This window comes from Silene latifolia, chromosome Y (genome assembly GCF_048544455.1).
Source record: "Silene latifolia isolate original U9 population chromosome Y, ASM4854445v1, whole genome shotgun sequence".
Classification (NCBI taxonomy): Eukaryota; Viridiplantae; Streptophyta; class Magnoliopsida; order Caryophyllales; family Caryophyllaceae; genus Silene; species Silene latifolia.
In genome coordinates, this window is record NC_133538.1 from 445,238,111 (window position 1) to 445,253,380 (window position 15,270).

The following is a 15,270-nucleotide window of genomic DNA, read 5'->3' on the forward strand; positions in this document are numbered from 1 at the left end:
TCTATCACTACTTCCTTTTGCTCCACGTAATCTCGGATTAGATGAGCTTTCCGTTGTACATGTTTAGATTTGTTGCTAGACTTAGGCTCCTTAGCTTGGAAGATGGCACCTCTATTGTCGCAATAGATGGTGATCGGGTCATTCGAACTAGGCACTACGGATAGTCCTTGTAAGAATTGACGCTTCCATATCGCTTCCTTTGCGGCTTCGACGCGGCATAGTACTCGGACTCGATCGTAGAATCTGTAACACTTTGTTTGGAACTCTTCCAGTGACTGCAGCGCCATTAAGAGTAAAAACGAATCCAGGACATGAGATTTTGAGTCATCTCGATCCGTTTGGAAGCTAGCATCTGCGTAACCGGTTGCGCATAGCTTTTGTTCGCCTCTATAAGTCAATGCCCAATCTTTAGTCCTCCGTAGGTACTTAAGAATGTTCTTGACATCCATCCAATGTGATTCACCTGGATGCTGTTGGAATCGACTTGTCATACTCAATGCATATGCCACGTCCGGACGTGTGCATATCATGGCATACATGATTTATCCTATAGCCGAGGCATAAGGAATCCGTGTCATGCGCTCTTTCTCTTCCGGTGTCTCTGGTGCCTGAGACTTGCTCAAATGCACCCCTGGAGCCATAGGAAGAAACCCCTTTTTGGAGTTAGTCATGCTGAATCTCTCTAGTATCTTGTCTATATAAGACTCCTGACTGAGAGATAACATCCGACGCGATCTATCTCGATAGATACGGTTGCCCAAAATTCTTTGTGCCTCACCCAGATCTTTCATCTGGAAATGGTTCTTCAACCATACTTTTACCGAAGTTAAGAGAGGTATGTCATTCCCAATCAGGAGTATGTCATCGACATACAATATTAGGAAGACAATCTTGCTCCCACTCGACTTGATATATAGACATGGTTCCTCGACCGATCGAGTAAATCCATTTTCTTTTATCACTTGGTCGAAACGATGATTCCAACTTCTAGAAGCTTGCTTAAGTCCATAAATGGAACGCTTAAGCTTACATATTTTCTTAGGATGTTCAGGATCGATGAAACCTTCGGGTTGTACCATGTACAACTCTTCCTCCAAAAAACCATTCAAGAAGGCGGTTTTCACATCCATCTGCCAAATTTCATAGTCATGAAAAGCGGCAATCGCTAAGATAATCCGAATGGAACGCAGCATGACTACGGGTGCAAATATTTCATCGTAGTGAAAACCTGGCACTTGGGTGAAACCTTTAGCAACTAGTCGTGCTTTATAGATATCTTGTTGACTTTCCACAAAATGCTTTATCTTGTAAAGCCATTTGCATTGAAGGGGACGAACCTTAGCAGGTAAGTCAACAAGATCCCATACGTTGTTCTCATACATGGAGTCCATCTCGGATTGCATGGCCTCAAGCCATAGCTTTGAGTCGAATCGGTCATGGCACCTTTATAGGTTGCGGGTTCACTACTCGTTAAGAGTAGAATGTCATCTATGTCATGTTCCTCGACCATACCAATGTATCTGTCCGGAGGAATAGAGACTCTTCCCGACCTCCTAGGTTCCTCAGGAATATTAACCGCAGCCGGGATTGAAGGAATTGGTTCCTCCAATGGTTGCTCGGTATTTGGTTCTGGAATCTCCGACAGTTCGAAGGTTCTATCACTCTTTGCATTCTCGAGAAATTCCTTCTCTAAGAATGTCGCACTAGCCGCAACAAATACACGTTGTTCGGTTGGCGAATAAAAGTAATGACCTAGTGTTCCTTTAGGATAACATATAAAGTATGTCTTGACCGATCGCGGGCCGAGCTTATCCTCGTGTCTCCACTTGACATAAGCCTCGCAGCCCCAAACCCGTATAAAGGACAAGTTAGGGACCGTTCCCTTCCATAGTTCATATGGAGTCTTGTCAACAGACTTTAGACGGACTTCGGTTAAGTATTAGAGCAATGACACGAAGAGCATAACCCCATAATGAGTCGGGCAACACGGTGTGACTCATCATGGATCGAACCATATCAAGTAGTGTTCGATTTCTCCGTTCGGACACACCATTCAACCGAGGTGTTCCGGTGGAGTTAATCGTAAGGCAATCCCACGATCTTTGAGGTGTTGATCAAACTCATGAGAAAGATACTCGCCACCACGGTCAGCGCCTTTGTTTTAATCATTCTACCCGTGAGGTTACTCAGTACCCGATTCTGGTATTCCTTGAATTTCTCAAAGGATTCACTTTTGTGCTTCATTAAGTAGACATAGCCATATCTACTTAAATCATCCGTGAAAGTGATGAAATACCTATAGCCTTCTCGTGCGGTGATTGACATAGGTCCACACACATCCGTATGTATGAGTCCTAATAGGTCAGCAGCGCGCATTCCAACACCTTTGAAGGAAATTCGAGTCATCTTACCAATGAGACATGATTCACACGTGCCAAATGATTGAAAGTCAAAGGCCGAGATAGCTCTATTCTTTATGAGCTATTTTACGCGTTTCTCATTAATGTGTCCCATACGGCAGTGCCATAGATACGTTTGATCTTTGTCACCAACCTTTAACTTCTTATTCATTACGTGTAATATTTCGGTGGTCTGATCTAAAACATAAATTCCGTTCATGGAGACTGCCTTGCCATAAATCATATCGTGTAATGAGAAAATGCAAATATTATTCTCTATTACAAATGAAAAACCAAGTTTGTCAAGTGCGGCTGAAATAATGTTTTTAGAAAGACTGGGTACATAATAGCAGTTATATAAAAATAACTCAAATCCGCTAGGAAGCGGATCACGTATGTTCCCCTCGAGACGGCAGCCACTCGTGCTCCATTCCCGACACGCGTCCACCTCACCCTTTACGAGGGGTTCGATGTTTGAGCCCCCGCACATGATTACACAGATGAGAACCACAACAAGTATCTAGTACCCAAGTTCCGTAACTTGCGTGGTTAATCTCAATCATATGAATAAAAGTAGAAGAGGAAGAAGACATACCAACGGTTTAACGCGACCGCTTTTATGTCCTCATGGTAAACAGGACATGTACGCCTCCAATGCCCAGTCTTGTGGCAGTGATGGCATTCCATGTTTTCGGTCTTGCTCTTTGTCGCGCCTGATGAGTTGCTTGCCTCACCAGGCCCACTCTTACCTGATCCCGACTTCTTAAACTTCAGTTTACCTACCGCTAGGTCTGCCTGAGCTTTGCCCTTACCCTTGCCCTTGTTTGACACAACGAGAACATCCTGTTTCAAGCTCCCACTGAACTTCATATCCTTCTCGGTCTGTACGAGTAGGGAGTGTAGTTCATGATGACTTTTCTTCAAATCATTCATATAGTAATTCACTCTAAAGAGCGCAAAACCATCGTGGAGTGAATGAAGCATGCGGTCAATCACGATGTTCTCACTGATTTTACAATCAAGCGCCTCCAGTCTCTCGACATTCTCAATCATCTTTGAGAATGTGTGGGCTAACCGGTTGGCCCTTCTGGAGTCTCGCATCAAAGAAGCGAGTGGTATGCTCATAGGTCACGATTCTCGGTGGTTTCGAGAATTCCTTAGTGAGCGTGGTGAATATCTTGTTTGCACCTTGGGCTATGAAGCGTTTCTGCAAATTGGATTCCATTGCAAAAATGAGTACGTTTTTAATCGCACCCGCTTCCATGACGAAATCGTTATACTTGGCGATTTCGTTAGCTCCAGCCGTGGGACCTGGGTTTGACGGGATGGGCTCTGTCAGATATTTGAGCTTCCGTCGCCGGCGGCATTCCGTAATGCCGCCTTCCAGTCCGCGAAGTTTGATCCATCATTCTTGATCGAGTAGACCGATTCATCGATTCATGAAGATCCGAAGCCGGGACTCACGGTCCAATGTGGCACTTGGCATTGGGTCGTCGGACGGCCACCATTTTGTTATTAGCAGTTTAAGTGATTGTGATCTACACTGAAAAAGAAAGGAAAAACAAAACGAAATAAGCAACTCATCGAGGTGATTTAAGTCTATTTAAAATTCATTTTAAACGTGTAGACTCAATGCACTTGCATAATTGATCTCCCTCAAGAATAATACAAGTGATCCCAAGACTCAATTTCCGTAAATTGATAAGCCAACTGTAGCTAGTTCTATCGTTAGAACTCTTGGTCGATAGATTTCCGTAATTCCTATCTATAGTCCACCATAATCACAGGATCGTACGAGTGACCATAGTGTTGAGATAAAATAGGTCAATCAGTTCCAACTTACCCGACGTAGAAGGGGTCATATTATGCCTACCGACGAAGAAGGGATTCATTGGAGTTTGACCTATAAAGATTGTTCTCAATTTTTGTTTATACGAGGAAGATCTCATCAACTTAGTTTTAATTCATTTTAAGTGAACGAAAAACTAGCATTACGTGAATGAATTAACTTAGGTGATGGCTTAAATAAAAACATGTGATATCTGTATATCATAGAAAACTAACGCGTGACCTCTATATGAGTCAGTTTTCATGCAATTATTAGGTGGTTTGGTTTTAGGCGGAAAATGACGCAATCTATCGTTACGATAAAATAAATAAAAGAATGCAAAACGTAAATAAAAATTTCTAGTGTGGCCTATCCTAGTAAAAAGAACATAATACAACTTTGGAATCCTCCGTTGGACCCGAGAAGCTTGTCTTGATGTTCCATCTTTCTCCATGCAGCGGGAGTGAGCATCCGGTCTCCATCTTTGGTCTTCTCAAAATTACAATTAAAATTTACAAAATATAAACCTATTTACATTCTAAATAAAAACTGTAATTACAAGGAAAAAACCAAAACGGAGATACAAGATCTCAAAATACAACCAAGACCGTGTTCCATCATTACGGTAACACGTTCTACTAAGGCCACACTAAGTTACAACTGTTTGTAAAAATTAAATACGTAATAAAACATTCAAGGCATTCAAAATAACGATAAATAAAATGCATCAACTAAAATAAAATTTATTCGTGATATAATTCCGTAATTATGTTAAATTTATCCAAACCACCTTTAATGACTAAAATTATGTGACAAAACCGCTTTAATCAACTTAATTTTAATCCATGATAATCCGTTACTTTAAATCGCTGTAAAATAACTAACTGGTACGTGAGTGAACCGTTTCACTATCAAGCGAATGCATAAAATCCGTATTATGCATATGTAATGGCCAAAAGAAAAATTAAACACGAAAAATAAATTTTTCAGCGCTGCCAAAACAAAAAGGACTCGATCGACTGATACTTCCAGTCGATCGAAAGGTTTGCCAAACATAAAGTGCTCGATCGACTGATGTAGACAAGGCCCTCGGGAACTGCGTCCGCGGGATCCACACTAGGCATAATCGACTCGAGGTTCTTTCGAATCGAATTAAGACATATTAGAGTCGCCACCAAGTTTTTTGGGAACTTGGAACCGTTCAAGTCAACTTTACACCTTTCATCGAAAAGCATAAAGCCAATCGACTACGAGTGATTAAAGATAAAGACTTGTACCCTATATCACTCGATTTGAATGACTCTCGTAATCCAATGGTATTTAGACGGATCCACAAACCATAGATCTTGAGTAAGGGGTGAGGGTACGTGTTGGGAAGCCCATAAGGACACCCAACCCCGCCCGTCAATAACGGCCTCTACTAAGTCAAGTGTCAGATTTCAAACAAGGTCATAGCTACTACGATATATGAAATGCAAACATCGTTTTAACCCTAACATGTGAAGTTTCTATGTCGATTTAGATGCAACTAAACTAACTTTGTCAAAGTTGTAATTTAGCATGTGGGTTGATTGATCTAACAACATACAAAACGAAACAAACAAGGCTTGATGGGAATGGGGGAGCCGTTGGGATCTATCCTATTACAACCCAGGCATTTCATGCCGACACAACGAGAAATTAGAGATACAACTCGATCTAAAATACAACGCTATACACACGACCCAATACATGGCCATTCGGCCTAGGAAACCGTACACAAAGGGGTGGCCCACGACTTATACGACTCACGGCCTTGGGTCACTCCTCGTAATGTGTGCTTTCACTTAATCTCATCGAATTAGACATAGGGCTACGCACCAAAGCATGCATTAGCATAAACCGGGCCATATTGCTTTAAACAACATGCGATTTACTACGCTCTTACATGCATTGGGACACAACCATCTAACCAAACAAAACTAAGGTTTTTGAAAGAGGTTTTGACTCGATAAAGGGAAACTAACTTGAAAATTACAACTCGATGAACAAACGATAAATTACAAGTTATAAAGCGATAAAGAACAAGCGATTCATAAAACGGACGAAACCAGAAGGACCAAAAGACACGGCCAAATCACGGCCAAACCAAACACGGCTACCCTAGGTCCTAGGTCAGGTTCATTAGTTAGATCAAATGATTGCGAAACGAACTCGAAACAAGTTAGAAAACAAGTTGAAAACGACGTTGATCGGTTGAGATGATGTCGCGCAAAGGGGCATTCTACACGGCCTAAAAGGGGTCAAGTTAGGTCAAATTCGCTAATTAATTTAACTCATCGAGTGTCAACAAGAAGGTGCTAATCACGCACTCTCATACTAGCGAGAAATTATGTGAAAGAGAGATGCATTCGATTGAATTACAGAATTGTTAGTTGATTTTAAAGCTTATGTCGAAGCCACCTATCGTGTCTAATTAGGTTATTAAATTGATCTAATGTCATCTAAATAAGTTATATGTTAACAATCAGAAGTCATACTAACATGGAACGGGTCCTAAGGTGGGTCGAATTGGCCGAGACAAACAAAGGGTCAAAAACGAGGAGCGAAGTTAGAAATTCGTTTTATTTATGCCCTACCTTGAACACGAGGATATGTAAATGAGACGGAGGTGTACGACCGACTGATGTAGCGGTTTCTTTTCCCATCTCAAGTCAACGCGGGTGTTCATGGTGGTACTTTAACTCATACTCGGACTAAACTAGTTTCATAGTTAATTTAAACGATAAATAAAAAGCGATAAACTACAAAACAAACTATAAGAAAAACAAACATAAAAACGAAATAAAAAAGGAGAAAGAGGAGGATTTGATGCACCCTCAACCTACATGTATCGTTGACACCGTCTTGGGTCGTAATCGATGGTAGCTTTTTTCTCGAGAGGCCGTCGTCGACGAAGAAACAAAGCAAACACGCGTTTTTATCGAATCTGGACAGCAACTTTCAAACAGCGATTTCTCCCTCGTTTCACGATGAAAATTCGATTTAAAAGATGTTTTGAAAACTAGAAATAGAGAAGAACAGAGATCTTAAAGCAACCTCTGCTCGTTTTGAGTTATTGGGCACGAAAAACGAGCACAAACAGAATCTGACAGACAAAGAACAAATCACAAAAAGCAGAGTGTATAACACTCTGTTTTTCGAGGGATTTCGTGTACTCTTAAGGGCAATTTGGCTCGTAAATCTTTGTCTAATGTGTAGATGGATGTTATATGGTTAATTAAGAACAAGAAACTCGAGTTTTGATGGAGATTTGAAGGAGGAACGAATTGTTTTTCGAAGAGGACACACAAACTGTTTCAGTTTGGATGTCGGTTTTGTGGAGAGTTTTTGAGAGGCAATTAGGGTTTGTTTCTGAGGTTTAAAGCTTGTGAGTGAAGGTAGGATGTATCAAGAACTTAGAGGAATGAATGTATGGTGAAGGGTGGGTATTTATAAGGAGTTAAAGTAGGGTAAAAGGGGGAGAGGCGATTTGGGCTCGGCTGAGCATAGCTGCTGTCCAGCAGCTTTTGGGGGGTTTTCTAGGGTTCGTATGGGGGGTTTTCTTGGTGATTAAGGTAAGGTAATATGGGTAGGACATTAGGGTATGGGTTAGGGTTAATGGGCACGGGTTTTGGTGGTATTTGGAGCGGGTTTTGGGCTCGGGATTGAGCCGCAAAACAGTGGGGGGCCGTCGTGTTTTTGCGGTCATTGGGGTGATTTGGGACAGGATTTGGGCCATGGTTATGGGGTTCGAACTGGGTTTGGATGGGTAGAGGCTTAGGTTGATTAGTGTACTCGATATTCGTGCCCACTCGTAAAGAAAACGGGTTCAAAAACCGAGCTAAAATCGAGCTCAAAAACGTGTGGTTGAAACGAGTTCTTTTCGATTTTTAAATCGATTTTTCAAATCAATTAACACATTAAAATACATGATTTTTCAAACCAAATATACTCATAAAATGATTTTTCAAATCAAATATTTATTTCATTTTCAATAAAATAAACTTGGGAAAATAAATTCAAAATAAAATAAAATAAATTGAATTCACCTAAAAAAGCTATAATTTAAATATCATTTAAATTAATAAAATGAACTCACTTAAAAAAACATTAATTTAAATATCATTTAAATTAATAAAATACTTCATCGACGACGCCCATTCTACATCGTAAAACGAGCTCCAAATAATGACAATGACAACTAAAGAATACATGTGTCCTATCATCATCGGGTGTTTGTCGGGTTCTCTATAAATTCCAATATCGACGGATACGGGTATCTACAGTGCCCCCACTTTGACTGAGGCTTGGACATGGCGAAAGTCAAAGTATACACCAGGTCCCTCTCGACCTGAGGATTCTTCGGGTCGTTTATAGTCCATTAGACTTGCGTATATAAGCTACTTGACCATAAGAAGAGATCATACCTGAAACTTCGTTGGGGATTGACTCTTGCTTCTGTTGTGTCAAGTTGTCATCGTTGGTCGTCGACCCATAAAATGCATATATGGTGGATTGAGCCTTATCCTTAGGCGCCTACGTATCCGTTTCTGACGGAATCAAACCCGCGTCGTAGTTCGGCAAGAATCACGACACATGCCTAAAGTTTATCATCTGCTGGCATTTGTCCAAAATTCATCATCTGTTGACATTTGCCCAAAATTTATCATCTCACGGGCGCTTGTCCGAATGGGACGGGACTTTCCAAGGAGGTTGCCGCCACTTTCATTATTTGCTTTCTGCTACGGAATTCTTCCATTTCATACTCTTGTATTGAATTGAATTCTGAGTGGATGTCATCCATTTCATCTTAATAATGGTCTCGAAGCCAACGCCGCCAGAGCCCCGATTTGAATGGCTCTAAAGTCGAAGACTTTAGAGCCCCCAGTTGAAGCATATCCTGCTATATTTGAAACACAAAAACGTACTAGCAATAATCATCACATAAGCACATTTGGATCATCGATCTTGAAATTGGATCATTTGAAATACTGGGTCATCGACCCGAAAATTGAATTTGAAAATTTTGAATGATTGGGTCATCGACCCGAATTTTGAATCACTTAGAATATTGGGCCATCGACCCGAGGTTTGAAGTTGAAGTGCTGGAATGTTGGATCGTCGACCTAAAAATAATTTGAAATGAATCATTTGGATGTTGGGTCATCGACCCAAAATTTGATTTTGAACTCTGAGGTTTGAACCTTGACTTGGATCATCTATCCATAATTTGCAAAAAGTTTTTGGAATTTTGAAATTTTGAATTTTTTTGAAATCGAACCTTGATGGGTGAGCATGAAATATGACTCAGACACTCCGTATGACTCGTAAACAACGTGGGCGTAGCCCGCTACCGTAAAACAAAAAAGGAAAATAAAACCGTAAGTGTGCACGAGTTTAAATTCAATTATTGACTTGTTGGGGGTAGAAATGTAAATTGGCCATTCTGACGCCAAAAGATGACAAACGGGAATCACAAGGTCGTCGGACTTGGGATGGAGATGTCATATGGCATGGGCGTGCTCCCGAGGGCACATGGGAATCAAGATCACTTGGCATTGATAAGGTGGATTAAACTCACGGAGCACCAACGTTGGCTTCGCCCAGACAATAAACACAGGTTGATTTTATGAGAACACTTAGACATCACACATCACTTTTGTTGGGAACATTCTGCCACTCTTCTCCTCGCCTCCTTTCTTTTCAGCGAGTATTCATCATTTCTTACCACCGCCTTCTTTCTTTTCAGCGAGCTTTTACTATTTTTCTTCCACGCCTTCTTTCTTTTCAGCGGGTTTTTCATATTTTCTGTTCCCAACACAAACCTGCATCTATATGACTCGACATCTTTGCCTAAACCGTTCGATAAAGCTCATTCCGAGACTTGATACTACTCATCTGAACCTATATCCTTATCCTAGCTTACGTCGAGCACTAAGACCAACTCAAACAAAGATGGCTTCATTTGGACTTGGTTAAGACCCGTAAGAAACTGACAAACTACAACTTGGTTGATGACTGGATTGAATCCTTTATTTTGAAGGACTGCCTACATATTCGCGTGGAGCGAAATCAAATCCGACGTAGTTCGATCATGGTGCATAAACATGGCATTTTGATTGTGTGTACACACTCGAAGGTTTCACCTAAGGTATCATGTCGTATCCCATTCTAGCTTGTAAGGTACCGTTAAATCCCGTGTCTGGGGTTAGGTGTAAAAGGCTTGGATCTTTTGGGATGTGGAGCTTGGTAATAACAAGTTGGAATGGTTAACCATCATTCTGAAGGTTTGTTTTGTGGTGCTAAGGCCAAGGGCTATGGTCAACGATGTGGTTGGAATGGGTGTCTCGGGTTTGATGAACCACGAGTGCAAATGGGTTGAAAAATGATGTGGGTTCAAATTTCCATGTCTGGACCCTAAAGGTTGGGTGTAACAACACAAGCGGAATGATTCTCAAAATTCCCGACTATCTCCTTGTAACTGTCTCAGGAAGGACTTAAGGGTAAAGAGGTTACTACTTAAGCTTTTGGGCTTCGCCCATTGAACTTCAACTATGGGTACTTGACTTGACTTCTGGCTTCCGTAACTTCGACATTCAACCAAAAAGCATTCCGCAATAACTTCAACATATTTTTTCCTTTTTCTTTTTCTTTCATCTTTTTTTCATTTTTCTTTTTTTTTTCATTTTTTTTCATTTTTTTTCATTTTTCTCTTTTTCTCATTTTTTCATTCTTTTTCATCTTTTTTCTCTCTTGGAAAATGATCTTCTATTCATTCTCTTAGTCATAAATGGATACACCTTGAAAACTGGGCTTCGCCAACTAATTTGGGTAAGAACTAACAATTCCTTGTTAGAACGGGTTGATATCTTCTCTCTTCGAGATGGGATGATTTTGTTGGAAAAAGGCTTGCCTTCCGTCATCGATATGGAAAACAAGGAGCTAGTCCGGGTTCGTCCTAGAATCATCTAAAAGCCTGTCATGAGCCTGGTTTTGATGGAGGTTTTCTACCGCCCGACATGGAATAGGTAAAGGAATCAGACACGGGATCCTAGTGTACCTTACATTTTGAAACGGGACATATTTCTACCCCAGGGATACCTTTGACTGTGTTGTGCATTTTATCATGCTTTCAGAAAGATTAAGGATTGAAAACAAGACATATTGGGAAACGAAACTGCAACCTTTTATTGGAATGGCAAAAGCTTAACAGACTCAAAAGAACGATTCCTAGGACACACCCTAGGTCATCGCGGAACAAACGACTCAACTTCAAGAAAAGAAAGTCCTAGACTCGACTCGACTAAGATAAGAAAACAGATCCGACTCATAATTTTTCAAATCTGGTCTTGAGTTTTCCCTTGTTCAAATTTGTCGGCTTAGATGCTCGGTTCTAGTCCTTGATCCCTTTGATGGTTTGCCTCCATCCTGAGGTAGTCCTCTGAGGATCTACTCCAGTGATGAAGGTTGGTGAATCGAATTGTCTTTTATTAACTTCGTTAACGAGAGGAGTACATTCTAGAGCAAGACTCCCGACTTGAATTTCTTTTTTCGGGTTTGGCAAGAATTCAAAGCAATCCACAAATATCTTCCCGATGAACACCCCTTTCAAGTGACATGGGCGTATAAGATGGGAATAATCGACATTGTCTTCGACAGAAACAAAGTTGGAGTGATCGCCAAATGGATTGGTGATGTTATTAGGTTTAACAGCTGGGATCGGGAGCGTTCCGTTCTCAATCATGTCTTGAATTTCGTGCTTCAGTCGATAGAACCTTTCGGTATCATGGCCTTTCCCTTGATGAAAGGCACAGTAGGCATTTGGTTTATACCATTTACCTTGTTGATCAGTGGGAGGGTCCGGAGTTGGACCAATAGGCTTCAGCTTTCCTTGGGCTATGAGCCTTTGGAGAGCATATGTATAAGTGCATCTGATATCGGTGAATGCCCTAGGTGTTTGGCGCTGCGACTTCTTCGATTGCCCTTCTAAGAGATTGATGGCTTCATCAACATGGGCCGTTGCTGGGGCCTTGCCCTTAGACGATGAGGCCCCTTGGTACCCTTTCGCTTTTCACCGCCCTTATGACATCATCTTCTACATTTATCCCTATTCTTATCAATTCTTTGAAAGAGCCAAAATTCTGGTATTTCAGAGCATTGCGGTAAATAGGTCGTAGATTCTTTACGAACTTATCTACCATTTCAACTTCATCAGTCTTCTTGGCTAATTTCACGCTTTCGGTAGCGCCATCTTGCAAGGAATTCATAAAACCTTCTTTGTCTTTCTCGTGTCATCACCTCCAATGTTCTTATGTTGGTTTGAATCTCGACATTATCAGCATAGTGCTTGCAGAACTCCACCGTAATATCTTCGAAAGTGGGGAAGTTCTTAAGGTCAAGATTGTAGAACCACGCCTTCGGTGTTCATCGAGAGATTGAGCGAAAATTTCGAGAGAGCATGTCGCAGTACTCCCTTGATGCTAAGTACCCTTTATAGGCCTTAACGTGGTGGACCGGATCTTCATGCCCTTAAACTTTGGGATGTCGGTGAGTACCATGTTCGTGGGCAACTTATCCTGCACCGGGGCATAGGCCCTAGCATTCTCATAGTGAATGTTCTTCCCCTAGGAGAGTTTCAAACGGTCTTGATGAACTTGAACCGTTTCTCCGGATCGGTCGAGGTGGAGGGAATCTTCCCAGCTTAGATTCGATTGCGTCCATTCGGGTCATCATGAGGTTCACGGCCTCAGTGAGCTTGTTAACAGCATCTTCCATTGCTTGACGTCGGGTGTTTGGCGGCCTTTCTACAAGAAAACCCCGTACTGAGTCAATATTTAAAGTAAGAGCCCCTGCACACTTAAGGACACGACCCCTACTTGACTCAAACAAAGACTCGACTTGAGATTGACTAAACAAAGGTTCGACTCACGGTTGGATCTAGACCTTGGTTTATTTTAGACTCGACAAAACGACATGACTCAAACTGTCATAAATCGGTTATAAACCGGACTCGGTGTGACTAAACCCGTGATTGGACTAACATAGCCCATAGGTTCGGGTGAAACGCCCTAAATGGCCTAGCTTGGACGTTTTTGTGGACTATCCTGGACCAAAAGGTCGACTAACATGACTCAAGGCCCAAGAGGTGAGCTTGGGTGACCCAACAAGGTCGTGTTCTAGATTCTTAGAACGAAACATACCCGGCCTAACACGGCCATGACCCGGACACGACTCGACGCATTTCATGCTTGGTTGAGGTTCGAGAGGCATTTTGGATTGGTTTTGAAAAAAAACGAAAGATTGATTCGAAAATGAGATTTGAAATGGGCAGCATGCCGGCTTTAAAAGCTCATTTTGGGCCGAAAATTCTAGTCCTATTTGGGCAGCATTCCGCGTTTTTAAAACCATGCTATTTTGAAAGTAAGTTGTTCAAAAGTTCGGTTTTGAAAACGACATGGGAAATTTCGAAAAGACTCGGGAAAATAATTTGCACATTGTCATTCTCATGTTACAAGGATGTATGCTCCTAGACATCTCTAAGTCTCGGCAAGTCTTCTACAAGAAGGTCTATGCCCTCCATCTTTTTGCGGTCTTATAGAGCAAGGTGTCTTAAGGTAGAGTACCTAGAAGATCGTCCCCACCATCAAGAACCACGCGAGGTGAAGTGGAAGCGAGCAATGTGCAGCTTCCTAGCATAGTGGGACGTCGCCCCCCACGCATCACAAAGAAACGCTGGGACGGCCCGGGAAAATCCTTAAGGGTTTATGCATGAATCGTAGCACTATGAGTAATGTTTTACTTTCCAACACTTTCTTTTCAAGTTTCACCTCGGAGGAAAAGACCCTAGAAACAAAGTCTAACTAGTCCTCTTTTCCCAACGGAGTCGCCAAATCAAACTCTGTGGACAAGGCCCTCGAATCTGCGTCCGCGGGATCCACACTAGGCATAATCGACTCGAGGTTCTTTCGAATCGAATTAAGACATATTAGAGTCGCCACCAAGTTTTTTGGGAACTTGGAACCATTCAAGTCAACTTTACACCTTTCATCGAAAAGCATAAAGCCAATCGACTACGAGTGATTAAAGATAAAGACTTGTACCCTATATCACTCGATTTGAATGACTCTCGTAATCCAATGGTATTTAGACGGATCCACAAACCATAGATCTTGAGTAAGGGGTGAGGGTACGTGTTGGGAAGCCCATAAGGACACCCAACCCCGCCCGTCAATAACGGCCTCTACTAAGTCAAGTGTCAGATTTCAAACAAGGTCATAGCTACTACGATATATGAAATGCAAACATCGTTTTAACCCTAACATGTGAAGTTTCTATGTCGATTTAGATGCAACTAAACTAACTTTGTCAAAGTTGTAATTTAGCATGTGGGTTGATTGATCTAACAACATACAAAACGAAACAAACAAGGCTTGATGGGAATGGGGGAGCCGTTGGGATCTATCCTATTACAACCCAGGCATTTCATGCCGACACAACGAGAAATTAGAGATACAACTCGATCTAAAATACAACGCTATACACACGACGCAATACATGGCCATTCGGCCTAGGAAACCGTACACAAAGGGGTGGCCCACGGCTTACACGACTCACGGCCTTGGGTCACTCCTCGTAATGTGTGCTTTCACTTAATCTCATCGAATTAGACATAGGGCTACGCACCAAAGCATGCATTAGCATAAACCGGGCCATGTTGCTTTAAACAACATGCGATTTACTACGCTCTTACATGCATTGGGACACAACCATCTAACCAAACAAAACTAAGGTTTTTGAAAGAGGTTTTGACTCGATAAAGGGAAACTAACTTGAAAATTACAACTCGATGAACAAACGATAAATTACAAGTTATAAAGCGATAAAGAACAAGCGATTCATAAAACGGACGAAACCAGAAGGACCAAAAGACACGGCCAAATCACGGCCAAACCAAACACGGCTACCCTAGGTCCTAGGTCAGGTTCATTAGTTAGATCAAATGATTGCGAAACGAACTCGAAA